General features: G+C 43.9%; 1 long non-coding RNA gene across 1 annotated transcript; it reads right to left on the bottom strand.

The window, feature by feature from the left end:
* Positions 1-4,750: 4,750 nt before the first annotated feature.
* LOC120994830 lies at positions 4,751-27,915 on the bottom strand. The gene is made up of 4 exons (XR_005777478.1): positions 27,882-27,915; positions 26,986-27,085; positions 10,955-10,957; positions 4,751-4,764 (listed from the first exon to the last, which is right to left on the bottom strand). It is a non-coding gene; the product is annotated as an uncharacterized LOC120994830 (long non-coding RNA).
* Between the last annotated feature and the right edge of the window lie 2 nt (positions 27,916-27,917).

Below are 27,917 nucleotides of genomic sequence, written 5' to 3' on the forward strand. Positions count from 1 at the left end.
TGTACACAGACCCATTGAAATGAATGGGTCAGGATACAGTGTGGGTGCTATTCTTTCACGTAACGCATTGCACCCGCGCGGAAAACTTGCTCATGTGAAAGGAGCCTTACAATAAAAGTCCCCATCCATCATTACATTACATACATCCCCCACTTAGGTTAGTTTCACAATAGCGGCATGGACGTCGCCAGGCTGTTCCCTCATGTGAACAGCTTGTCGGATCCGTCCTGCCGCTAGTGTACGTGTGGCCCCATACTACAGCTCCATCACCATTGACTTTCAAGGGATTGTGGCGTTATTCCTGGCATGAACATCTGCAAACCATGCCGACATGTTCTAGTTTTTTTCTGTGCACCTCTCAGCATGGTTTATCGTTGTAGCCTTGGTATGACGCCCCGTTCCCACTACAGTCAATGGGTCCGGAGCGGTATTCCGGAGCCACGCGTACACTAGCGGCAGGATGGATCCGAGGTTCCAGAGCTCTCTGCTGCTATTGTGAAAATAGCCTTACTTAGCATTTCTTATTAGTTCTGAGTTGTTTCTCTAAGGGCCCATTCACAAGTGCTCAATTTCATAATTTATTTTTCTGAACTGACTTGAGGACCCATTCATCTCTAAGGGGGCCGCACGATGTGCGTCCCGTCTCCAGAAAAGCGGACCCGCACTTCTGGGTCCACATTTCAGTTCTTTAAAAAAAATAAACGAATATATTTTTGCACTAAATATAACTTCATCTTTTATGATGTCTGATTAGATATTCATCATTGTTGTAATAAGTATTGTTTTGCCATCACAGCACTTTTTATTTAGCAAGTATGTATGTATGTATGGGCAGCAAAGAAATATCAAGCACATGCACATTGCATATACATTTTCCTACCACACACTGTATACCACATACAAACACATAGTCTATTTATTCGAGTTTATGTCTTATTGGTCTGGAGAAAAACTAAAAAGTTCTTCCTGCCATTATTTGCTGGTTCATTTAGCGTTACCCAGGGTGCACCACGGGGAGGCGAACCAGCTGTACACCCCATACCGTACCGTCACTTCACTAGACAGGTACATATCAGCTCAACTGGCCAATGTGCGATTGATCAGACCCCACCCACAATCGCAATACAATCCGATCTTATAACGTGAACATTAAATATAATATTTACACCTTTTAACAAATACTTTTTCCTGTATTTTGGATGATATATATTAATAATCCTTGTATTATTGTCCTAAATTGAGGCCAAGAATAGTCATATTATATTATTGCCATTGACGTGCGGTCTTCAAAATGCGTCACGCACATTCCCTGTTTTCTTTTTTTTTTTTTTTGTGTGGGTGGATAAGAAAAACACATTACGGACGTTTAAATTGAGCCTAAATCCAAATGTTGTGTGATTACAGGTCTTCCAGTTCCAAAGGCCCGCCGCCGTGTAACCACGGCGGATTTACATCTGGTGGAGGTCTCCGCAGGGGAGGAGGAGGAGGAGGATGAGCAGGCTGGCCCCTCCCACAGTTTTAGAGGTGGTGCCACCAACCCACCTGATGTGGGGAATGTTGTGGAGGTGGCATCTGCCGAACCCACCCCAGCTCCTGAGGAAGACGACCAGGCGTTGGTCACCACCCCGCACCAGGAGGGTAAATATGTGCACACATCATTGTAATTATGTATACATCACATATTTATAAACATTAACCCTCAGTACCCCATGCCCATTTTTACTTTAACGCTAATTAAAAATTTTTCTTAAATATTAAAAGGTATCTATTTTTGTGCTAATAACTTTAAAAAGAGTTTACTTTTCACGGGCATAGTTCTATCTTATCATTACACATTGTACTTCATGACAGTGGTAAAATTTAGTCCAAATTTTAATGGCATCTTTGTTCAAAAAGTAACTAATCTAAAAAAATATTAGAAATAAAATTATATAATCAAAATAAAAATATCACTTGATGCTACAATATAGATTAATAGAGATTAAATAAATGTATAAGTTTACAATCGCCATATGCATATATCATGTTTAGATAATTTATTAACTGAAATATAATTCAATAACAGTTTGGTTATGCAGTCACTTTTTGTGGCCTACATAGTGTCAGCGACAAATAAATAACCCCATTTCAGAAACCACACACCCTCTATTTAATCAAAATTTATTCTATAAAGTCTGTTAACGATTTAATGGTCCAACGCTAATCTATTAAAATGTTAAAAAAATCCAAATAATTTGAACAAATTATAAATTACAAACTATTTTATTTGAAAACATTGTAGTGTTTAAATCTTAAAAAAATCTTAAACCTATTACACAGAATATGTATATTTACAAACAGTTGTGCACAAAACCCTTAACTTTGGTCTCACAGCAGGCTGATATGCATGGGGTGATGTGACAGACTGATGGGCTTGGTTTTCATGCGCCATCTGTGCGCTTTCTGCAGAAGACTGGGTGGGAGATAATGTGAACGTGCTGGATCCACTGTCGGCCACCCAATTGACTAATGCCTGTACCTGCTCAGGCCTTACCATCCTTAGAACGGCATTGGGCCCCACCAAATATCCCTGTAAATTCTGCTGGCTACTGGGACCTGAGGTAGTTGGTTCACTAGGACGTGTGGCTGTGGCAGAACGGCCACGTCCCCTCTCCCAGCACCAGAGGGTCCACTAACACCACCACGACCATGTCCACGTCCGCGTCCCTTACTAGATGTTTTCCTCATTGTTACCGTTCACCACAATAAGAAAAATATTATTCGGGCCAATGTATTGAATTCAAATTCAGGCCTTTTTTTACAGACACCTAACACTATCTGGCTATCTATTTAGGTACCGTATTACACTAATACAGGCACAGCAGTAATGACATATTTAGCAGAATATAGTTTTTAGGTGCTGTGTGACAGGTATACCCTTAAGTTTTTCAGAATGACCCTATCAGCACCTTGAATCTAATATACCCTTTTAGGGATAGATTTAAAGTAGGCCTGATACAGCAGAAACCACTAATTTTGAGAATTGCAAATTTGGGAATTGTTTTTCAACCCAGAACAAAAACTGTGCTTTTACGGTCAATAAAAATAACTTGACCAGCTAAAGTAGTACAGATTTTGATTAATATAAATGTGAGGCCTATTTTTTAAAGCGCTGGGTGACAGGCTCAACTTGCCCCTGATGTAGTATATGGCCAAAAAATAACCACACTATTGATGGTTAAATGCACTTGGTGACAGCTTTACCCTGATGTAGGATATAGCAAAAAATAACCACACTATTGATGGTTAAATGTACTTGGTGGCAGCTTGTGCTGGCTTACAAGCAAGCCACAAAATGGCCGCCAATCACCCCAGAAAATCTACATAAACTAATATTATATAACATAACAAATTTAATTTAAAACATACTAAAATGTCACTAAATAATCTAATATATAACTACATTTATTAAGGTATACTTTAAAAATGACACTCAAATTATGTGCACTTAAAGAGGACCTTTCACCGATTATTACACTATGAACTAACTATACAGACATGGAGAGCGGCGCCCGGGGATCTCACTGCACTTACTATTATCCCCGGGCATCGCTCCGTTCTCCTGCTATGTCCTCCGGTATCTCTGCTCACTAAGTTATAGTAGGCGGAGATTCCAGTCCCTAAGTTATGGTAGGCGGAGTCTGCCCTTGTTCTGCTCTAGCGCTGGCCAATCGCAGCGCAGAGCTCACAGCCTGGGAGGTTATTTTCTCCCAGGCTGTGAGCTCTGCAATACGATTGGCCAGCGCTACAGAAGAACAAGGGCAGACTCCGCCTACCATAACTTAGGGAACGGAGATACCGGAGGACATAGCAAGAGAACGGAGCGGCGCCCGGGGATAATAGTAAGTGCAGTGAGATCCCCGGGCGCCGCTCTACATGTCTGTATAGTTAGTTCATAGGGTAAGAATCGGTGAAAGGTCCTCTTTAACTACATACTACACAAAATTCAATAAATGACTCTTATTGTTAATTGATATATTTATTTTTTGTGTTTCATAACAGTAATCAAAAAAATTGCAACAAAAATTGCAAAAATGAAAGAGAGGCATCAGAAAACGGTCATGGAATTCAGAGCCCACAACCGGAAATCCCAGAAAATGCTTCAGGAATTCCATGACCAATATGGAGAGGACCTGAAGGAACTTACAGGCCTGCAGGAAGAACTGCAAAACTTCCCTTAAACTTATTATAATTTTTTTTTTTTTTTATTAAAAAAGTTTTCTTCAGTTATATTGCAGCGTACTCAAGTTGTGTGTAATAGTGTTCCTGGGTGTAGTAGTGCAATAAACACTAACCTGAGACGGCTGACTCTCTGCATAGGCAGGTGATGGTAGAAATTGTTTGTGACGCCAGTGCCAAGTAAACGGTGGCACGCCGTTTGCGGATAGCAGGAATAAATGAGGAACACCGTGAGGTTAAAACAGAACTCCAACTTTAGTAGGTTTCATGGAGACATTTACGGAATCGCAGTTCCTTAGCATACAGTCGATTTTTCAATACGGTTGATGCAGGCAATACAGATTAAGCAAGGTGATTACAGAGTGTTAAACACAGGACTTGCAGTACAGGAGCTTGCACTCTATCTCTGACTGATCCTGGAATATAGCAAATCTTCTCCAAGGCCCAATAACCTAGTTCTGGCTTTATATCCTTGGTTGTAGCTTTAGAGAGTACCTCCTCTGTTATTTTGAGTACCTCTTACTTCTCTGCACTTTGCCTCTGTCCCTCTCAGCTTCCTTAGGTTCTAGAAACTTCTGCACAGTGGTCTTCCTGCTTCTGCATATCTATATATTCAGGAGGGGAACCTTCTCCTTGGATTTGGAACCCGGTTACAGGGACTGCAATACCCTCTCCTGGTCCGCAGGCTTCAGGCCTGGACTGGTCTCTGACATAGTCTAATCTCTGGTTAGACTAGACTACAGACTCCAACTCCAACTCTAGACTCTCTTTCCCTTCCCTGACTGGGCCTTATATAAACTAGGGCTCTCTAGCTCCCTCTAATGACTAGAAGCTGGAATGACACCCCTAGCAGGCCTGTACATGCAGTTTCACAGTAACAGGGAAATATATAGCATTACATTACATTTTATAAAACTGACATATACCAACTTCCCATAAATAAGGAGGGACGACAGCACACCAAGTGACACTTTTGTAGTGACGGGCATTACAGTCCCCGTACACTACATAATTGATTCCATACTTATTTTTCTATAAGGTTATGTTTTTGTATAATTTTAACTGCAGACTTATCAGTAAAGGAGCCTTTAGTCCACGTTCAAAGTCAGCAGGGTTCGGACAGACAACAGCAGTAGGTACATCTTAACAGTGTAGTATAAGGCCTACACATAAATAATTTTTTTCATGACAGCAGCAACAGGTAGTGTTGTATAATGAGGCATATACATAACAAATCAACTTGATCAAGACAGCAGCAGCAGGTAGAGCTAACGTATTCCGAGGGCTACAAGTCACCTTTAAATGTACAGCAGCAGCAGGTATTTATAGTGTTGTATCATGAGGTATATACATAACAAATCAACTTGATCAGGACAGCAGCAACAGGTAGAGCTAACGTTATATTCTGAGGCATACAAGTCAGCTTCATCTGGACAGCAGCAGTAGGTAAAGTTAACATTTTAGGTTGATTAGTAAATTGAAAAATCAACTTTATCAGGACAGCTGACGGTGTTGTATAAGGACTTCACATAGCTACCAAAGGACAAACAACTAGCTTGACATAACTCTGTATGATCATGACAGACAGCATCTGCAGCTGGTAGATATTAAAAGTCGAGTATAAAACATAAACATATCTCATCCTAACTCAGGAGGACAGGCAGCAGCAGGTAATGTGGATTCTCAAAAGGCTGAATGCTAACTCGCCGTGATCAGAACAGACAGCATCAGAATCCGCAGTAGGCAAATATTAACAGTGGATTATACAGCCTACACATAACTCTCAATGATCAGGACAATAGAAGCAGTCATTGCTAACGGTGGAGTATAATGACTACATAGTACTCTGAAGTATCAGGCCAAGATCAGCATGCAGTTGGTAAGTTAAAGTAGCATTCTAATTACTACACAAAGTTTGGCATAACTAAGCAGTAATAGAGAGTGTCAGGTTATAATATTGCAGCAGACAAAATTTTGTAACAGATGGGGCTGTGGAAGACCGATTATAAAAGTATTTAAAAAAAAGATTGAACACCCAACTACAGCATGTGTATTCATCGCTTATATATACACTGTTGTCCAACAAAAATAAAATATTTAAAACAAAAAAATTATAACAGTTCATTATTATTAAATGTTATTGAAAAGGCCAATATAACATTGTACAATAAATCATTTATCTAAAAAAACAACGTAATTTATAATAGAAAATTATTGTTTAACGCACATTAATTAACCTTTGTGTGAACACACTATTACCTTTCAAATGTATTATTGAACAAAGCTTTAGATTACAAAATACAAATCTACATTCAAAATGTATTATATATAGAGTATCAACCAAATTTTAACAAAAAATAAATTGATACTTTTAAAAAAGTATCTTATTATAAAATAAATTATCCAACTATCCATACTGTGATCCAAATATCAACCTCAATAATACAATATTGCATAGTAAAATTGTCTTAAGTTATATTAGTTCCATTATTTTTTATAATTGTAAAGATCAAATGTGTCTGAAAAAAAAATAAAATAAACAATTGACGAGTCAACAAAGAAATAACTATCATGAATTTGATATAGTGTCTGTTTGTTTAACTGGACATGTCGGAGCATAGCTTCGTCAATAAAGACATCAACATGTGATGCAATGAGTAGAATCACTCACAAAATGGTGACATGGCTTCAAGATTATTATACTGTCAGCAGTTAATTTTGAAAGATTACATTCTGGAATTATATTACACTTGCATGTGAAAATAATCATTATATAATTGTCAAGAAGTAAGATTACATATAAATGTATATATCTCTATATACATGTGGCAATAACGCTCCATTAACCAAACCGGATTACCACACGGATGAGTATAACGCCAGTAACACCCAACCATGTAGAGAGGTCAACACGGAAGCCAGGCATCCTTTCCAGGACAACCGACAACACCATGTTAGAACCTAAGTCCGTATTAAAATAATAAATAAAACAAAAAACTTTTATTAGGTTTATCAATCAGTCTTGTACAATGTTAAGTGCACAAAACCTTTTGAAAATGGAAGCCCACATGCGGTCCCCACCTTGCTAAAGTAAGAACCACAACATGGACGCCAACAACCCAATTAAAGCAAAATTAAAATTTTTAAACTAAAATAAAATAAATTATTTTGGTGAATGAAGCGTAAAACCACATGAATGTATTAAACAAAAACGTTTTTATTCTATCTATATTCCAATCAAATTCTTGACAATATACGATGAATAGTGCACATTCGCAAATATTAAACATGAACACCATTTTATGAAAATAATAATACTCAATACTTGTCATATTACAAGGGCTAATAAGTGGTCCATGCTAGTTCTCCTTTGCATGATCTTGAAAAAAAAAATTCCACAGTTCAATTTGAATAATTTACTATATTTCAGACACATTACTTGGCTGCATTAGGCTAAACAGTAGCAGTGAAATAGTAACGCAACAGTAGAAGGCTTACAAATCAAAGGGCCAAACAATTAAGGATAACTACTGAAACTACCATTAAAATAGAAAAATCTGCCTGGAAGAAATCCAGTTAGCCATTCATGATATACCAACTGGGAAGGCACCGGGCCGGGATGGGATTCCGATTGAGGTTTATTCCAGGTACAGTGAAATTCTTAGTCCCCAACTCCTTAGGCTGTACTCTGCGTCATATCGGGGCCATCAGCTACCTGAGACCTTGTATGATGCAACTATTGTTGTTATATTAAAGCCGGATAAGGATCCAACGGCGTGTGGCTCTTACAGGCCGATTTCATTGCTTAATTTAGACTACAAAATTCTGACTAGGCTGTTAGCTTCCCGTTTAAATAAAGTAATTACGTCCATAGTTCATCAGGATCAGGCAGGGTTCATGCCGGGGAGGACCACCTCTGACAATATCAGGAGAGCCCAGGTCATTGCTCAGGTAGGAGTAGCGGAGGGTCGTGAATGGGCTTTGGCGTCACTTGACACGGCCAAGGCCTTTGACTCTGTGGAGTGGCCTTTCCTGTTGCGGATCCTGAGGGAATTTGGGTTTGGGCCGGGGTTCATACGGTGGGTAGAGATTCTGTACCATAGACCTAAGGCAAATATACTAGTGAATGGTACCCTATTGGATTCATTTACTTTGCATAGAGGCACCAGACAGGGCTGCCCCCTTTCCCCCCTCTTGTTTGCGGTGGTAATTGAGCATTTAGCGTTGCGGATCAGACAGGATGGGTCCTTCAAGGGGATTTCTAAGGGAGATAGAGAGGAGAAAATAGGTCTGTACGCAGATGATCTCCTTCTGTTTATGGACGAGCCTGAGCAGACCCTCCCCAGTGCAATTGAGGTAATAGAGAAATTTGGCACATACTCGGGCTTGCTCATAAACTGGACGAAATCAGATATTATGCCTCTTTGGGATCATGGATGGCCGAAGTGTATACAGTGGGGGAAATAATTATTTGACCCCTCACTGATTTTGTAAGTTTGTCCAATGACAAAGAAATGAAAAGTCTCAGAACATTATCATTTCAATGGTAGGTTTATTGTAACAGTGGCAGATAGCACATCAAAAGGAAAATCGAAAAAATAACTTTAAATAAAAGATAGCAACTGATTTGCATTTCATTGAGTGAAATAAGTATTTGAACCCCTACCAACCATTAAGAGTTCTGGCTCCCACAGAGTGGTTAGACACTTCTACTCAATTAGTCACCCTCATTAAGGACACCTGTCTTAACTAGTCACCTGTATAAAAGACACCTGTCCACAGAATCAATCAATCAAGCAGACTCCAAACTCTCCAACATGGGAAAGACCAAAGAGCTGTCCAAGGATGTCAGAGACAAAATTGTAGACCTGCACAAGGCTGGAATGGGCTACAAAACCATTAGCAAGAAGCTGGGAGAGAAGGTGACAACTGTTGGTGCGATTGTTCGAAAATGGAAGGAGCACAAAATGAACATCAATCGACCTCGCTCTGGGGCTCCACGCAAGATCTCACCTCGTGGGGTGTCAATGGTTCTGAGAAAGGTGAAAAAGCATCCTAGAACTACACGGGAGGAGTTAGTTAATGACCTCAAATTAGCAGGGACCACAGTCACCAAGAAAACCATTGGAAACACATTACACCGCAATGGATTAAAATCCTGCAGGGCTCGCAAGGTCCCCCTGCTCAGGAAGGCACATGTGCAGGCCCGTCTGAAGTTTGCCAATGAACACCTGAATGATTCAGAGAGTGACTGGGAGAAGGTGCTGTGGTCTGATGAGACCAAAATAGAGCTCTTTGGCATTAACTCAACTCGCTGTGTTTGGAGGAAGAAAAATGCTGCCTATGACCCCCAAAACACCGTCTCCACCGTCAAGCATGGGGGTGGAAACATTTTGCTTTGGGGGTGTTTTTCTGCTAAGGGCACAGGACAACTTATTCGCATAAACGGGAAAATGGACGGAGCCATGTATCGTGAAATCCTGAGCGACAACCTCCTTCCCTCTGCCAGGAAACTGAAAATGGGTCGTGGATGGGTGTTCCAGCACGACAATGACCCAAAACATACAGCAAAGGCAACAAAGGAGTGGCTCAAGAAGAAGCACATTAAGGTCATGGAGTGGCCTAGTCAGTCTCCGGACCTTAATCCAATCGAAAACCTATGGAGGGAGCTCAAGCTCAGAGTTGCACAGAGACAGCCTCGAAACCTTAGGGATTTAGAGATGATCTGCAAAGAGGAGTGGACCAACATTCCTCCTAAAATGTGCGCAAACTTGGTCATCAATTACAAGAAACGTTTGACCTCTGTGCTTGCAAACAAGGGTTTTTCCACCAAGTATTAAGTCTTTTTTTGTTAGAGGGTTCAAATACTTATTTCACTCAATGAAATGCAAATCAGTTGCTATCTTTTATTTAAAGTTATTTTTTCGATTTTCCTTTTGATGTGCTATCTGCCACTGTTACAATAAACCTACCATTGAAATGATACTGTTCTGAGACTTTTCATTTCTTTGTCATTGGACAAACTTACAAAATCAGTGAGGGGTCAAATAATTATTTCCCCCACTGTACATAATTTAGCGGTAGTAGACCAGTTTAAATATCTTGGTATTGTGATCATAAAGGACCCTTGCGTCTCTGTGGCGAGAAATATAGAACCGATGGAATCCGTATTCATTGATAAATTTAAAACATGGAAGGCATTGCCGATTTCAGTGATGGGGAGACTGAATTTAGTAAAAATGATTTTGCTTCCCAAGGGTCTGTATCTCCGGTTGCACGCATGCGCCCCGGTACCAAAGGCCTTTTTTGATAGGCTGCATTCCCTGGTTACGGCTTTTGTGTGGGGCAAAGCTAGGAGTAAGCTTTCACAGAAAGTACTACAGAGGTTTAAGACAAGGGGGGGGAATGGCTTTACCTGATTTTTTTATATATTATCTGGCAGGTCTGTTGAAGTATGTGGCTGCATGGGTTAGACAGGGAGAACTACCAGGACCGGAATATTGGTTCAGGGAATATCTTAATCTTTCTACTCTATGGCCTGTGCTGGAGTCTCTGAGTTTAGTCCCCAGGAGGTTACTTCCTGCTCATAGATTGGCTAACCAAGTATGGAAAGCAGCCAAATTCAATTCGTATGTAGACTTACCAGATGCAACTCCGCTTTGGGATAATCTCATGTTGCCGCATCTGATGGCCTTGGAGGGTGCCGAATCATGGGAAAGATACGGGGTGCTGACACTGGCTGAGTTATATGATGAGGGTGTATTGCGGACTTTGCAGCAACTACAGGAGAAATTCCAGATTCCCCATTCTTTCTTTTTTTTTTTTGAAATTCTTTATTTCTTATTTTGCAAAAATAACAGCATTATTGCATGTTGAATCACATACTTTAGAAAATAATAATCGGTTCCATGCCGACTGATATCATGAAGCATAATCCAACAATTCACATACAATTACAACACATAAGTCTGTGTTTGATATTCAGCCTATGGTGACAATAAGGCACCTCGATTCATCAACAAAAACCATGCAAAAGTAAAAAAAAAAGACCATGGAAGATGTAGCCATGGCATGAAAATAAAAGAAAATTCGACAGACAATGACATGTATGAGGAGGGGGGCCACAAGACAAGGATACAAAAGGAGGAATTGAGGGGGAAAGGATTTAAGGGAGCAGGGGGGGGGAGAAATGAAGTGTACAATAGTGTCCGGTCTAGACTCTCAAGACAGCAAATTCCGATACTCCGCGGAGTCCTGAAAGGTGAACCAAGGAGACCACATAGCAACAAAAGCTCTGTTACCACCTTTCAGAGATGCTGTGAGTTCCTCCATTCTCCGAATCTCTTTAACCTTCTGAATCCACATTCCCACGGAGGGAGGCGAACCAGACTTCCACCTCGCAGGGACACAAGCTCTAGCTGCTATAACCAGATATCGTAGACAAGATCGTTGAAGTAATATCAACGGCAAGTCCGAAAGAAAGAGTAAGAAAAACTCTGGTGTGTTAGGGATTGAAAAGGGAAAAATGGAGGCCAGGGCCTTCTGGACAGCCTCCCAGAAGGGTTTAACTTTGTCACATTGCCAGAAAATATGCAGGAGGGAACCTTGGTAGGCGACGCCGGCGTCACATCTCCAACATAGAGGAGAAGCCAACGGAAACATTTTTTGGAGACGGGTAGGAACATAATACCACCTCGATAGTAATTTGTAACTGTCCTCCTGATATTTACTTGCAATGGATGATTTATGAGTAAACTGGAAAATTCTAAGCCACTGGTCGGAGGAAATATCCCTGTGCAAGTCCTGAGCCCATGTTGCTGAGTAAGGTGGGAGATAGTCCGAACCCGGCGTTACCAATGCCTTGTATAATTCTGAGAGAGAGTGCCGATATAGGCCGGAACCTATACATATTTTTTCAAAAGAAGTGAGTGCCCTATCATATCCATGAGTGGATGGAATAGAAGAAAGGAAATGATGTAGCTGCCTTGATCTCCATGGACCTAGATGACAGGGGTCTGTCAGACCTAATAGTTCAGAGTAAGTGAGACATCTGCCAGAAGTTCTGAAGAATGGTGCCCTACACCTACCACTCAACCTCCACTGTGCGAACGGACCCCTGAGCAACCCACTGGGAAGTCCGGATGTCCTAGGATAGGGAACATTGGAGATGGTGCAGGGGAGATTGTAGATATCTGTTGGTATTTACGTAATTGAGCTAAGGTAGGACCTATGAGAGGGTGAGAGGAAAGGTCACTAGGGACCTTCCTATCCGTCCATGGAAGGAGGGCCAAAGGAGTTCGTAATGTGAATTGCTCAATTGAGATCCATTGCTTGAACTGAGTGTGTCGGGACCAATCTACCACACGTTGAAACAGAGGCTGCATAATACTTTCTTAGATCAGGGATCCCCAGGCCCCCCCTTTCCTTCGGCACATGTAATAAGGATCTAGATAGTCTAGAATTTTTCCCTGCCCACTGAAATCTAAAGAGATCCCGATGTACAACAGAGAAGAAACTGGCCGGAATGTGGATAGGAAGGGTCTGAAACAGATACATTAAGCGTGGGAGGACGTTCATTTTGAAAATGGCGCACCTGCCAAACCACGTATATAGGCCTTTGGACCATCTCTTGAGGTCATCTCTGATCCTATTCAAGAGTGGAGTAAAATTCCTGGAGAAAAGCTCACGCAAATCCCTGGGAATCATTGTGCCTGAATATTTAATGGCACCTGTCGCCCAACGGAAAGGCAAGGAACCCGCCAGTTCGGCTTCTAGAGCCGGTGGAATGGAGACATTAAGCGCTTCCGATTTCTGGAAGTTAATTTTCAGATTGGACAAGTTATGGAATACTTTGAATTCCTCAATTAGGTTAGGGAGGGCAACTTGAGGATTGGTTATCATGAACAACAGGTCGTCTGCATAGGCTGCTATCTTAAACTCCTTTTCCTTTACCATGAGACCAGAAATGTCCGGGTTATTCCTTATAGTCCTCAGGAGTGGTTCTAGGGTAAGGATAAAAATTAAAGGAGATAAAGGGCAAGCCTGGCGTGTACCATTCCTGATCTCAAAGGGAGGCGAGAGGACACCATTAACCTTTGCGGCTGCCGAGGGAGAGGAGTATAAGGAGCGGATCCACGTCAATAAGGAACCCTCCACACCCACACGGTTTAATACTGCAAATAGCCAAGGCCAACCTACCCTGTCAAAAGCCTTTTCGGCATCTGTGGACAGGAGACATAGATTGGACCGTTGAATTTTGGCTAGATGTACCAGGTTCAAGACCTTTGTGGTGTTGTCTCTCGCCTCCCTTGAGGGAACGAAAGCCACCTGATCTAGGTGAATAAGGTCCGTCAGGTATGGGGTCAGGCGGGTGGCTAAAACTTTTGCGAAGAGCTTAATGTCCACATTAAGTAGAGAAATAGGCCGGTAACTGGCGCAAGCAGTCGGGTCCTTGCCCTCCTTATGGATAACAGTAATGTGTGCATGAGACATGTCTTTAGGGAGAGGCACTCCTGAGCTTAATTTATTCAAGGCATTGGTAAGGGGAGAATGCAGGAGGTGAAGGAATCTCTTATAATATGAGGCTGGTAGGCCATCTGGGCCTGGGGCCTTACTAGGTTGCATTGATTTCAGGGCCTCCCCAATCTCATCAGCTGTAAACGGACTGTTCAAACTCTAAATGGCCTCACTCGGTTATTTCGGTAAACCTGACTTATCCAAATAGGAGCTCATGGCCGAATTCAAGATCTGACTAGATTGACTGGGTTGAGGAAGATTGTATAGGTTCTGATAAAATTGAGAAAAAGCTTCCCCATTCTCTCTTTTATAGATACCTTCAATTACGGCACGCCCTGAATGCTCAATTCAGGCGGACGAATCGAAGTATTTCTAAATATCCTTTGATAGGGGTGCTGAGATGACAGGGACCTAAGGGCATTATTTCAATACTGTATACACATTTACTGGGCGATCGCATGATTCTTCAACCATTGGAGGTAGAAGCGAAATTGAAGGCTAATATTCCAACTCTTGAGGCTGAAGACTGGGAGGAGGCTATGTTGGTACCTACTAAGGTCTCCCCATCGGTAAATAATAAACTGACACAATTGTTCATATTGCATAGGAGCTATTAGTCACCTCTTAGGTTGTATAAAATGGGGATAATGCCCAGCAGCAGGTGTCATAGATGTCAAGAGGAGAGTGCTGATTTCTGGTATTTGATTTTTGGGATGCAGATACCTACAAGCTTTTTGTGGTAAAATTGTAGAAATTCTCTCCACAATGTTGCCTGTTTCGATAGAATTCAGCCCTAAAATATGTATCCTGGGGATATTAGAGGAGGAACAGTGGACACATCATCAGAGAATATTCTTGGGGGAGGCTCTTTTCTTAGCTAGGAAGGCTGTGGCGCTGAGGTGGATGGCGGAAAGACTTCCCACGGTAGGCCAATGGAAGACCTTGATGAATCATGCAATGAGTATGGAGGAAGTGGTATATATTCATAGAAAGTGCCCAAGTAAATTTCAGAAAGTGTGGGGAGAGTGGAGCTCTTCACTTCATTCCTTACAATCTAGGCATTTGCATTCTGTGTCGGAGGACCCCACTGCGTTGGGTGTTTGAATACTAGAACGTAAATATATAGTACCTCAGATGCCAAGTTGTGGTAATGTCCCCGATAACTACCTGACGCACTATGTATCATGACTGTACAGGGAGTGCAGAATTATTAGGCAAGTTGTATTTTTGAGGATTAATTTTATTATTGAACAACAACCATGTTCTCAATGAACCCAAAAAACTCATTAATATCAAAGCTGAATATTTTTGGAAGTAGTTTTTAGTTTGTTTTTAGTTTTAGCTATTTTAGGGGGATATCTGTGTGTGCAGGTGACTATTACTGTGCATAATTATTAGGCAACTTACCAAAAAACAAATATATACCCATTTCAATTATTTATTTTTACCAGTGAAACCAATATAACATCTCAACATTCACAAATATACATTTCTGACATTCAAAAACAAAACAAAAACAAATCAGTGACCAATATAGCCACCTTTCTTTGAAAGGACACTCAAAAGCCTGCCATCCATGGATTCTGTCAGTGTTTTGATCTGTTCACCATCAACATTGCGTGCAGCAGCAACCACAGCCTCCCAGGCACTGTTCAGAGAGGTGTACTGTTTTCCCTCCTTGTAAATCTCACATTTGATGATGGACCACAGGTTCTCAATAGGGTTCAGATCAGGGGAACAAGGAGGCCATGTCATTAGATTTTCTTCTTTTATACCCTTTCTTGCCAGCCATGCTGTGGAGTACTTGGACGCGTGTGATGGAGCATTGTCCTGCATGAAAATCATGTTTTTCTTGAAGGATGCAGACTTCTTCCTGTACCACTGCTTGAAGAAGGTGTCTTCCAGAAACTGGCAGTAGGACTGGGAGTTGAGCTTGACTCCATCCTCAACCCGAAAAGGCCCCACAAGCTCATCTTTGATGATACCAGCCCAAACCAGTACTCCACCTCCACCTTGCTGGCGTCTGAGTCGGACTGGAGCTCTCTGCCCTTTACTAATCCAGCCACGGGCCCATCCATCTGGCCCATCAAGACTCACTCTCATTTCATCAGTCCATAAAACCTTCGAAAAATCAGTCTTGAGATATTTCTTGGCCCAGTCTTGACGTTGCAGCTTGTGTGTCTTGTTCAGTGGTGGTCGTCTTTCAGCCTTTCTTACCTTGGCCATGTCTCTGAGTATTGCACACCTTGTGCTTTTGGGCACTCCAATGATGTTGCAGCTCTGAAATATGGCCAAACTGGTGGCAAGTGGCATCTTGGCAGCTGCACGCTTGACTTTTCTCAGTTCATGGGCAGTTATTTTGCGCCTTGGTTTTTCCACACGCTTCTTGCAACCCTGTTGACTATTTTGAATGAAACGCTTGATTGTTCGATGATCACGCTTCAGAAGCTTTGCAATTTTAAGAGTGCTGCATCCCTCTGCAAGATATCTCACAATTTTTGACTTTTCTGAGCCTGTCAAGTCCTTCTTTTGACCCATTTTGCCAAACGAAAGGAAGTTGCCTAATAATTATGCACACCTGATATAGGGTGTTGATGTCATTAGACCACACCCCTTCTCATTACAGAGATGCACATCACCTAATATGCTTAATTGGTAGTAGGCTTTCGAGCCTATACAGCTTGGAGTAAGACAACATGCATAAAGAGGATGATGTGGTCAAAATACTCATTTGCCTAATAATTCTGCACGCAGTGTATTGTATGGAGCTAGTGGCTCCCCTGCGAGGGCTGCCATTGCTCCGGAATGTGATGAACCATGCTTGTTGTTAAACTTCAATAAAATGAGTTAAAAAAAATAAATAGAAAAATCTGTTGTCTAAAGGCCACAGATAGGTAAAATAAACTCTGCAGGAACAGGGCAGACAAAAGCAGGTAAATGTAAACACCATAGTAAAAGGTCTACATTATTTTCGCCTAATCCTGCAGGATAGGCAGCATCATAATTTAATGATAAAATTGAAGAATAAAGAGTAATTATAACTACATGTTCAGGATAGACAGATGCAGCATCAACAAGATGGAAGTTTGAAATGGTTGAGCATAAGGTCTAAACATAACTTGGCACAACTCAGTAGGAAATGCATAATCAACATTTAAATATAATGATGTAGTGTAAGGACTAAACCAAAATCAGCCTGATCAGCAAATTCAATAGCAGCATCAACAGGATGGAAGATGGAAAATGTCTAGTAAAAGGCCTAAACATAGCTCTGAATAACTTATCAGGACAGACAGCATCACGTTCAAAGTTGGCAGCAGCAATGTGTACTGAGGAATGGGAAATCAACAGGCCATGGTAAGCCCATAAATGAAATAAGACATTTTAGACAGCATCACGTTCAAAGTTGGCAGCAGCAATGTGTACTGCGGAATGGGAAATCAACAGGCCATGGTAAGCCCATAAATGAAATATGACATGTCAGTCAGCAGCAGGTTCAAAGTTGGCAGCAGCAATGTGTACTGAGGAATGGGAAATCAACAGGCCATGGTAAGCCCATAAATGAAATAAGACATTTTAGACAGCATCACGTTCAAAGTTGGCAGCAGCAATGTGTACTGCGGAATGGGAAATCAACAGGCCATGGTAAGCCCATAAATGAAATATGACATGTCAGTCAGCAGCAGGTTCAAAGTTGGCAGCAGCAATGTGTACTGCGGAATGGGAAATCAACAGGCCATGTGGTAAGCCCATAAATGAAATATGACATGTCAGTCAGCAGCAGGTTCAAAGTTGGCAGCAGCAATGTGTACTGCGGAATGGGAAATCAACAGGCCATGGTAAGCCCATAAATGAAATATGACATGTCAGTCAGCAGCAGTTTCAAAGTTGGCAGCAGCAATGTGTACTGCGGAATGTGGAATCAACAGGCCATGGTAAGCCCATAAATGAAATATGACATGTCAGTCAGCAGCAGGTTCAAAGTTGGCAGCAGCAATGTGTACTGCGGAATGGGAAATCAACAGGCCATGGTAAGCCCATAAATGAAATATGACATGTCAGTCAGCAGCAGGTTCAAAGTTGGCAGCAGCAATGTGTACTGCGGAATGGGAAATCAACAGGCCATGGTAAGCCCATAAATGAAATATGACATGTCAGTCAGCAGCAGTTTCAAAGTTGGCAGCAGCAATGTGTACTGCGGAATGTGGAATCAACAGGCCATGGTAAGCCCATAAATGAAATATGACATGTCAGTCAGCAGCAGGTTCAAAGTTGGCAGCAGCAATGTGTACTGCGGAATGTGAAATGAACAGGCCATGGTAAGCCCATAAATGAAATATGACATGTCAGTCAGCAGCAGGTTCAAAGTTGGCAGCAGCAATGTGTACTGCGGAATGGGAAATCAACAGGCCATGGTAAGCCCATAAATGAAATATGACATGTCAGTCAGCAGCAGGTTCAAAGTTGGCAGCAGCAATGTGTACTGCGGAATGTGAAATGAACAGGCCATGGTAAGCCCATAAATGAAATATGACATGTCAGTCAGCAGCAGTTTCAAAGTTGGCAGCAGCAATGTGTACTGCGGAATGGGAAATCAACAGGCCATGGTAAGCCCATAAATGAAATATGACATGTCAGTCAGCAGCAGGTTCAAAGTTGGCAGCAGCAATGTGTACTGCGGAATGGGAAATCAACAGGCCATGGTAAGCCCATAAATGAAATAAGACATTTTAGACAGCATCACGTTCAAAGTTGGCAGCAGCAATGTGTACTGCGGAATGGGAAATCAACAGGCCATTGTAAGCCCATAAATGAAATATGACATGTCAGTCAGCAGCAGGTTCAAAGTTGGCAGCAGCAATGTGTACTGAGGAATGGGAAATCAACAGGCCATGGTAAGCCCATAAATGAAATAAGACATTTTAGACAGCATCACGTTCAAAGTTGGCAGCAGCAATGTGTACTGCGGAATGGGAAATCAACAGGCCATGGTAAGCCCATAAATGAAATATGACATGTCAGTCAGCAGCAGGTTCAAAGTTGGCAGCAGCAATGTGTACTGCGGAATGGGAAATCAACAGGCCATGTGGTAAGCCCATAAATGAAATATGACATGTCAGTCAGCAGCAGGTTCAAAGTTGGCAGCAGCAATGTGTACTGCGGAATGGGAAATCAACAGGCCATGGTAAGCCCATAAATGAAATATGACATGTCAGTCAGCATCACGTTCAAAGTTGGCAGCAGCAATGTGTACTGCGGAATGGGAAATGAACAGGCCATGGTAAGCCCATAAATGAAATATGACATGTCAGTCAGCAGCAGGTTCAAAGTTGGCAGCAGCAATGTGTACTGCGGAATGGGAAATCAACAGGCCATGGTAAGCCCATAAATGAAATATGACATGTCAGTCAGCAGCAGTTTCAAAGTTGGCAGCAGCAATGTGTACTGCGGAATGTGGAATCAACAGGCCATGGTAAGCCCATAAATGAAATATGACATGTCAGTCAGCAGCAGGTTCAAAGTTGGCAGCAGCAATGTGTACTGCGGAATGGGAAATCAACAGGCCATGGTAAGCCCATAAATGAAATATGACATGTCAGTCAGCAGCAGGTTCAAAGTTGGCAGCAGCAATGTGTACTGCGGAATGTGAAATGAACAGGCCATGGTAAGCCCATAAATTAAATATGACATGTCAGTCAGCAGCAGGTTCAAAGTTGGCAGCAGCAATGTGTACTGCGGAATGGGAAATCAACAGGCCATGGTAAGCCCATAAATGAAATATGACATGTCAGTCAGCAGCAGGTTCAAAGTTGGCAGCAGCAATGTGTACTGCTTAATGGGAAATCAACAGGCCATGGTAAGCCCATAAATGAAATATGACATGTCAGTCAGCATCACGTTCAAAGTTGGCAGCAGCAATGTGTACTGCGGAATGGGAAATGAACAGGCCATGGTAAGCCCATAAATGAAATATGACATGTCAGTCAGCAGCAGGTTCAAAGTTGGCAGCAGCAATGTGTACTGCGGAATGGGAAATCAACAGGCCATGGTAAGCCCATAAATGAAATATGACATGTCAGTCAGCATCACGTTCAAAGTTGGCAGCAGCAATGTGTACTGCGGAATGGGAAATGAACAGGCCATGGTAAGCCCATAAATGAAATATGACATGTCAGTCAGCAGCAGGTTCAAAGTTGGCAGCAGCAATGTGTACTGCGGAATGGGAAATCAACAGGCCATGGTAAGCCCATAAATGAAATATGACATGTCAGTCAGCAGCAGTTTCAAAGTTGGCAGCAGCAATGTGTACTGCGGAATGTGGAATCAACAGGCCATGGTAAGCCCATAAATGAAATATGACATGTCAGTCAGCAGCAGGTTCAAATTTGGCAGCAGCAATGTGTACTGCGGAATGGGAAATCAACAGGCCATGGTAAGCCCATAAATGAAATATGACATGTCAGTCAGCAGCAGGTTCAAAGTTGGCAGCAGCAATGTGTACTGCGGAATGTGAAATGAACAGGCCATGGTAAGCCCATAAATTAAATATGACATGTCAGTCAGCAGCAGGTTCAAAGTTGGCAGCAGCAATGTGTACTGCGGAATGGGAAATCAACAGGCCATGGTAAGCCCATAAATGAAATATGACATGTCAGTCAGCATCACGTTCAAAGTTGGCAGCAGCAATGTGTACTGCGGAATGGGAAATGAACAGGCCATGGTAAGCCCATAAATGAAATATGACATGTCAGTCAGCAGCAGGTTCAAAGTTGGCAGCAGCAATGTGTACTGCGGAATGGGAAATCAACAGGCCATGGTAAGCCCATAAATGAAATATGACATGTCAGTCAGCAGCAGTTTCAAAGTTGGCAGCAGCAATGTGTACTGCGGAATGTGGAATCAACAGGCCATGGTAAGCCCATAAATGAAATATGACATGTCAGTCAGCAGCAGGTTCAAAGTTGGCAGCAGCAATGTGTACTGCGGAATGGGAAATCAACAGGCCATGGTAAGCCCATAAATGAAATATGACATGTCAGTCAGCAGCAGGTTCAAAGTTGGCAGCAGCAATGTGTACTGCGGAATGTGAAATGAACAGGCCATGGTAAGCCCATAAATTAAATATGACATGTCAGTCAGCAGCAGGTTCAAAGTTGGCAGCAGCAATGTGTACTGCGGAATGGGAAATCAACAGGCCATGGTAAGCCCATAAATGAAATATGACATGTCAGTCAGCAGCAGGTTCAAAGTTGGCAGCAGCAATGTGTACTGCTTAATGGGAAATCAACAGGCCATGGTAAGCCCATAAATGAAATATGACATGTCAGTCAGCATCACGTTCAAAGTTGGCAGCAGCAATGTGTACTGCGGAATGGGAAATGAACAGGCCATGGTAAGCCCATAAATGAAATATGACATGTCAGTCAGCAGCAGGTTCAAAGTTGGCAGCAGCAATGTGTACTGCGGAATGGGAAATCAACAGGCCATGGTAAGCCCATAAATGAAATATGACATGTCAGTCAGCATCACGTTCAAAGTTGGCAGCAGCAATGTGTACTGCGGAATGGGAAATGAACAGGCCATGGTAAGCCCATAAATGAAATATGACATGTCAGTCAGCAGCAGGTTCAAAGTTGGCAGCAGCAATGTGTACTGCGGAATGGGAAATCAACAGGCCATGGTAAGCCCATAAATGAAATATGACATGTCAGTCAGCAGCAGTTTCAAAGTTGGCAGCAGCAATGTGTACTGCGGAATGTGGAATCAACAGGCCATGGTAAGCCCATAAATGAAATATGACATGTCAGTCAGCAGCAGGTTCAAATTTGGCAGCAGCAATGTGTACTGCGGAATGGGAAATCAACAGGCCATGGTAAGCCCATAAATGAAATATGACATGTCAGTCAGCAGCAGGTTCAAAGTTGGCAGCAGCAATGTGTACTGCGGAATGTGAAATGAACAGGCCATGGTAAGCCCATAAATTAAATATGACATGTCAGTCAGCAGCAGGTTCAAAGTTGGCAGCAGCAATGTGTACTGCGGAATGGGAAATCAACAGGCCATGGTAAGCCCATAAATGAAATATGACATGTCAGTCAGCAGCAGGTTCAAAGTTGGCAGCAGCAATGTGTACTGCTTAATGGGAAATCAACAGGCCATGGTAAGCCCATAAATGAAATAAGACATTTTAGACAGCATCACGTTCAAAGTTGGCAGCAGCAATGTGTACTGCGGAATGGGAAATCAACAGGCCATGGTAAGCCCATAAATGAAATATGACATGTCAGTCAGCAGCAGGTTCAAAGTTGGCAGCAGCAATGTGTACTGCGGAATGTGGAATCAACAGGCCATGGTAAGCCCATAAATGAAATATGACATGTCAGTCAGCAGCAGGTTCAAAGTTGGCAGCAGCAATGTGTACTGCGGAATGTGGAATCAACAGGCCATGGTAAGCCCATAAATGAAATAAGACATTTTAGACAGCATCACGTTCAAAGTTGGCAGCAGCAATGTGTACTGCGGAATGGGAAATCAACAGGCCATGGTAAGCCCATAAATGAAATATGACATGTCAGTCAGCAGCAGGTTCAAAGTTGGCAGCAGCAATGTGTACTGCTTAATGGGAAATCAACAGGCCATGGTAAGCCCATAAATGAAATAAGACATTTTAGACAGCATCACGTTCAAAGTTGGCAGCAGCAATGTGTACTGCGGAATGGGAAATCAACAGGCCATGGTAAGCCCATAAATGAAATATGACATGTCAGTCAGCAGCAGGTTCAAAGTTGGCAGCAGCAATGTGTACTGCTTAATGGGAAATCAACAGGCCATGGTAAGCCCATAAATGAAATAAGACATCTGGCGTGTAGGAATCATCACACGGTTAGGCTGGCTGTGTAGCCGCAGTGTTCTGATACTGACTCAATATGCTTTAAAGAATAAATTGTTGACTACCGATGCATGCGGCGTGTCTATTTAATTTAGTTTTTGGATTGGTAACAATCAATTTAAGTCAAATTACATAATGAAAATTAATTAATCTAATAATATATCAATATATCATTTAAAAAAAACGAAGTTTTGGAGGGAGAGACAAGGAGAGGGATGGACAAGGGACCCTTCAACGGCCTGAACCGACAGCGGGGGACAAGAAGTCACTGCCGATCCAGGACTCGTTCATTTTAATGAATGTAAGTCTGTCCACTGACTCTGTGGACAGACGGGTCCGCTTGTCCGTGACCACCCCACCTGCCGCGCTAAATGTCCGCTCAGACAGTACGCTGGAGGGGGGGCAAGATAGTAACTCCAGCGCATACTGAGCGAGCTCGCGGCAGTTGTCCAGCCTGGCAACCCAGTACTCCATGGGGTCGTCGGTGCTCATGCTGTCGGAAGCACCAACGGACCCCATGTAGTCTGCCACCATGCGGGCCAGCCGCTGGTGGTGACTGCTGCTGCTGCTGCTGCTACTGGGTCGCGCAGACTGGTAGAACGACCGCATCTCACCCATAAGGTCACCTGCTCGGCTGGTGCTGCTGGGGCCAGCCACCTGCTGGGTGAGATGGGCGGGGAGAACTGGAGCGTGAGGCCGAGGGTTGGCCTGCTCCAGCCGCTTGATCAGACAGGCCCGCAGTTGATCCATCCGGGCCTGTCTACGGCAGGCTGGAATGAACTGCTCCAGTTTCCCCTTGCAGCGAGGGTCTAAAAGGGTGGCCAACCAATAATCTTCCCTCTCCTTGATTCTCTTGATCCGGGGGTCCCTCCGGAGGCATCGCAGCATGTGGGCAGCCATAGGGAAGAGGACAGCCCGCTGTGACTCTTCATGGATGCCCAGGACCATGACCTCTTGGTCCTCCTGCTGCTGTTGCTGATGCTCCCGGTCGGAGCTGCCCACCCCCGGACTAATGGTGCCCCCAACACCGTCTCTCCCTCCTGACCAGGCCCAGACTCCTGGACTTCCACATCATCATTGTCCTCCTCCTCCTCCTCCTCGTCCTGGTGAAGCATTGCCTCCTCTTGCTCCACCAAGGCACTCTCCCCAGCCTCGAGCAGGCGATCTAGTGTCCTGTCCAGCAGGAACACTATGGGGAGCACGTCATTGAGGCCGACATGCTCCCCGCTGACCATCTTGGTCGCCTGCTCAAATGGGGCCAACACGTGGCAGACCTGCTGTATCTGCCCCCACTCCGCATTAGTGATGTATGGGAGTGGGTTGGTTGGCCCTGGAGTGCCTTGGTCCAGCAGGTATTCCCTCACCGCCCTTCGCTGCTCCCACAACCTCTCCAGCATGTGGAGGGTGGAGTTCCACCGCGTCACGCTGTCGACAATCAGCCTGTGAGGTGGCAGGCTGTTGTCCCGCTGCAGTCTGGACAGGTACGCGGCAGCAGTTGGGGAGTGTCTAAAGTGGCTGGCAATCCTCCGTACCCTTAGCACAATGTCACTCAACCCTTCGTATGTTCTGAGGAACTTCTGCACAACTAGGTTGAGGACATGTGCCATGCAGGGTACGTGGGTAAGACTGCCAGCATGGAGGGCGGCGAGGAGGTTGCTGCCGTTGTCACAGACAACCATACCTGCCTGGAGCCTTCGGGGTGTCAGCCACTTCTGGACCTGAGCCTGTAGTGCGGCCAGAACATCAGGTCCAGTGTGTCTCCGTTCCCCTAAGCTCACAAGCTGGAGCACGGCCTGGCAGCGGACGTGCACCACACTTGCGTAGCTTCGGGGACGCTTGCTGGGGGGCTCAGCAGCAGTGGAGACAGTGGCTTGTGAGGGGAGAGCAGCAGTTCTCCCCTGGACACCCCGGGGCGGCACCACAAAGTCTGATGCCGCCGTTCCCTCCCCGGCGCCTCGGAGGGAAACCCAATGGGCAGTAAAACTGATATAGCGTCCCTGCCCATGCCTGCTGGTCCAAGCATCCATTGTCAGATGCACCCTGTCACTGACAGCATGATCCAGCGACAGGGATACATTCTGCACAATGTGCTGGTGTAGGGCAGGGACGCCAGTCCTGGCAAAGAAATGGCGGCTGGGAACACGCCATCTGGGTTGTGCCTGCTCCAACATCTGCCGGAATGGATTGCTGTCCACAAGATTGAAGGGCAGCAGATGTTGGGCGATAACCCTTGCCAGGAGCCCATTGAGTGAACGCACGCGTCGGTCCCCGGGGGCATAGGGCGCGGTGCGTTCAAAAAGGTCAGCAACCGTGGGCTGGCGCTGGACGGCAGTGGAGGGCATAGAGGAGGGTGCGGTGGAGGCAGAGGTCTGGATGCCAGTACCTCTAGGAGAGGGAGCGGGGGAGTGGGAACGCCTTGTTGGAAGTGGTTGGGGTGGCTGCAGAACAGTGGCTGGAGCTGCTGTCCCCTGCGCACTGCTGGTGGCGCCACTGCTGTGACCACCCCGCATCTGTTCCCACTCCCGCCAGTGGTTGACTCTCAGGTGCTGGGTGAGGGCAGTGGTACCCAGCCGAGCCGCAGACCTCCCTCTCCTCACCCTGGCATGGCACAGATTACAAATGCCAATTGTGGCATCATCTGGTGCCAGGGTGAAATAAGCCCAAACAGGCGACTTACGCACCACCCTCCTGTCAGATGGGGCGGTGCTGACTTGCGCCTGCTCGGGCTCGGTGCGGACAGGTGGAGGTGGCTGCTGCTGCCTCCTCCTACTGCCATTACCAGTGGAGCCCCTGACTCTGGGCTCACTGGCAACCTGTCGCACCATTTGCCTCTGGTGCCTACCTTCCTCCTCATCATTGCTGCTGATGCCTGACAAGGGAGGTGGCACCCATTCTCGATCACCCTCCTCTTCGTCCCCCGATATGTCAGACACCGGGCCAACCAGTGGTGGACTGAGGCGAACAGCAGACGTGGGGCCCCTGATCTGGCTCCTCTGTCCCCTCGCTGACACCTGGGTCTGATTAGGTGTGGGGTTTTGCTGGCTGAAACCGCCCGCACCTGTTGGAAGGGATGTCACTGGGGTACATACAGGTGGTACCCCCTCCATCTCCTCCTCCATCCCTTCCATAAGGTCCTGACCCTCAGGACTGAACTGCAAATCAGCCTCCTGCATTACCTCCCCCAAGATGTCCCTCTCACTGTCGCTGTCAAACAGGAGCAGAGACGATTCTTGGGGGCTGGGGGTTGGTCCTGCAGGAGACGAAGTGCAGCTGCTGCTCGGAGCCGGGGCAGAGGACTCTGTGGCACTGCCTTGTGCCACGAGAGACATAACTTCCTCGGCATCCTGTGAGGTAATTCTCCTGCTGCCAGTCCCAAAATATTCACGAATAAGGCGGACGACCCTGACACCTGCGTCCGCACCTCGGTGGGTAGAGGAGCGGCCCCGTGCTGGCTGCTGTCCAGCACTGGGACCAACTACTCTCCTACCCCTGCTGCTTGTTCGTGAAGACCTCATTATTTTTATTTTTTGAATTTATAGAAAAATTAAATAATATAATTTGATTTTGGGAATAAGTTTATTGGGATGGGGACTGTCGTACAATAAAGAAAACAACGCGGACAATACACCGAATAACAAGTAAAAGAAAAACACTAAAACGAATAAATTTTTTTTTGTCTTTTTTTTTTTTTAACTAACAAAGGACGTAGACACTGACACGACACAAACTAAACAGTAATAAAGGAAAACTAATAAACTACACTAAAGGACGTAGACACTGACACGACACAAACTAAACAGTAATAAAGGAAAACTAAAGCCTACACTATAACTAACCTACACCCTTCACTAGAAACTATAACCTAACTAATATATTCACTAACCTAAATTATTATATTTCTCCTAACTAGGCCCTACACTGCACTCTGCACTAGAAACTATCAGCTAACTATTCACTAACCTAAATTATTATATTTCTCCTAACTAGGCCCTACACTGCACCCTGCACTAGAAACTATCAGCTACACTAATCTATTCACTAACCTAAATAAATTATTATTTTTCTCCTAACTCTGTACCCTAATCTTTAACCTATCAGCTACACTAACCTACCCTATCTAACACTATCAGATTAAACAATTCGATTTGTAATTTGCTTTTAAAAAAGCAAAGCACTGCACAGTTCCAAGCTCCTCTCTCAATCACCACCACATGAAACTGCACAAAATGGATGCCGTGACAAAATCTTATATAGTAATGGGGTGGGCAACTTTCTGATTGGTTGCTAGGGATGTTGCTAACCTGTTGGACTCCTTCTCATTGGCCCACAATCTAAAATGAGGGAGGGATTAGTGTCCTCACGAAGAGCCGATATTCGCATGTGCGCTAATAAAATCGCATTACGAAATTTCGCGCCTCAATCACTTTCTCGGCAATGTGACTAAGATCTGAGCTTTTGGACCTTTGGGAAACAATCGAGATACAGTGGGGGGTGATGAAAGTAGTTGACAGAGTACAGATGAATGTAATCTGTACTGTGGAAACTAAAATAAAAAATACGAATATTCATAAGTCGAAATTTTCGAAGTTCTAAATATTCGCGAATATGGTGCTATACTATATGAATGCACAGGCCTTTGCCTTTCTGTTCTGGGGACAAGTGCTGATATTCGCCTGTGCGCTAATATTATCGCCTTAGGAAGATTCGCAACTCAATTCACTAAAGTATGAATGCAAAGCCCTTTGCCTCTGTTCTGGGACAAGTGCAGATATTCGCCTATGCGCTAATATAATCGCCTTACGAATATTCGCACCTCAATCACTTTCTCGGCAATGTGACTAAGTTCTGAGCTTTTGGACCTTTGGGAAACAATCGAGATACAGTGGGGGGTGATGAAAGTAGTTGACAGAGTACAGATGAATGTAATCTGTACTGTGGAAACTAAAATAAAAAATACGAATATTCGTAAGTCGAAATTTTCGAAGTTCTAAATATTCGCGAATATGGTGCTATACTATATGAATGCACAGGCCTTTGCCTTTCTGTTCTGGGGACAAGTGCTGATATTCGCCTGTGCGCTAATATTATCGCCTTAGGAAGATTCGCAACTCAATTCACTAAAGTATGAATGCAAAGCCCTTTGCCTCTGTTCTGGGACAAGTGCAGATATTCGCCTATGCGCTAATATAATCGCCTTACGAAGATTCGCAACTTTATCACTTTCTCGGCAATGTGACTAAGTTCTGAGCTTTTGGACCTTTGGGAAACAATCAATTATATGTGTACTGTAATT

This window comes from Bufo bufo, chromosome 3, assembly GCF_905171765.1.
Source record: "Bufo bufo chromosome 3, aBufBuf1.1, whole genome shotgun sequence".
Classification (NCBI taxonomy): domain Eukaryota; kingdom Metazoa; phylum Chordata; class Amphibia; order Anura; family Bufonidae; genus Bufo; species Bufo bufo.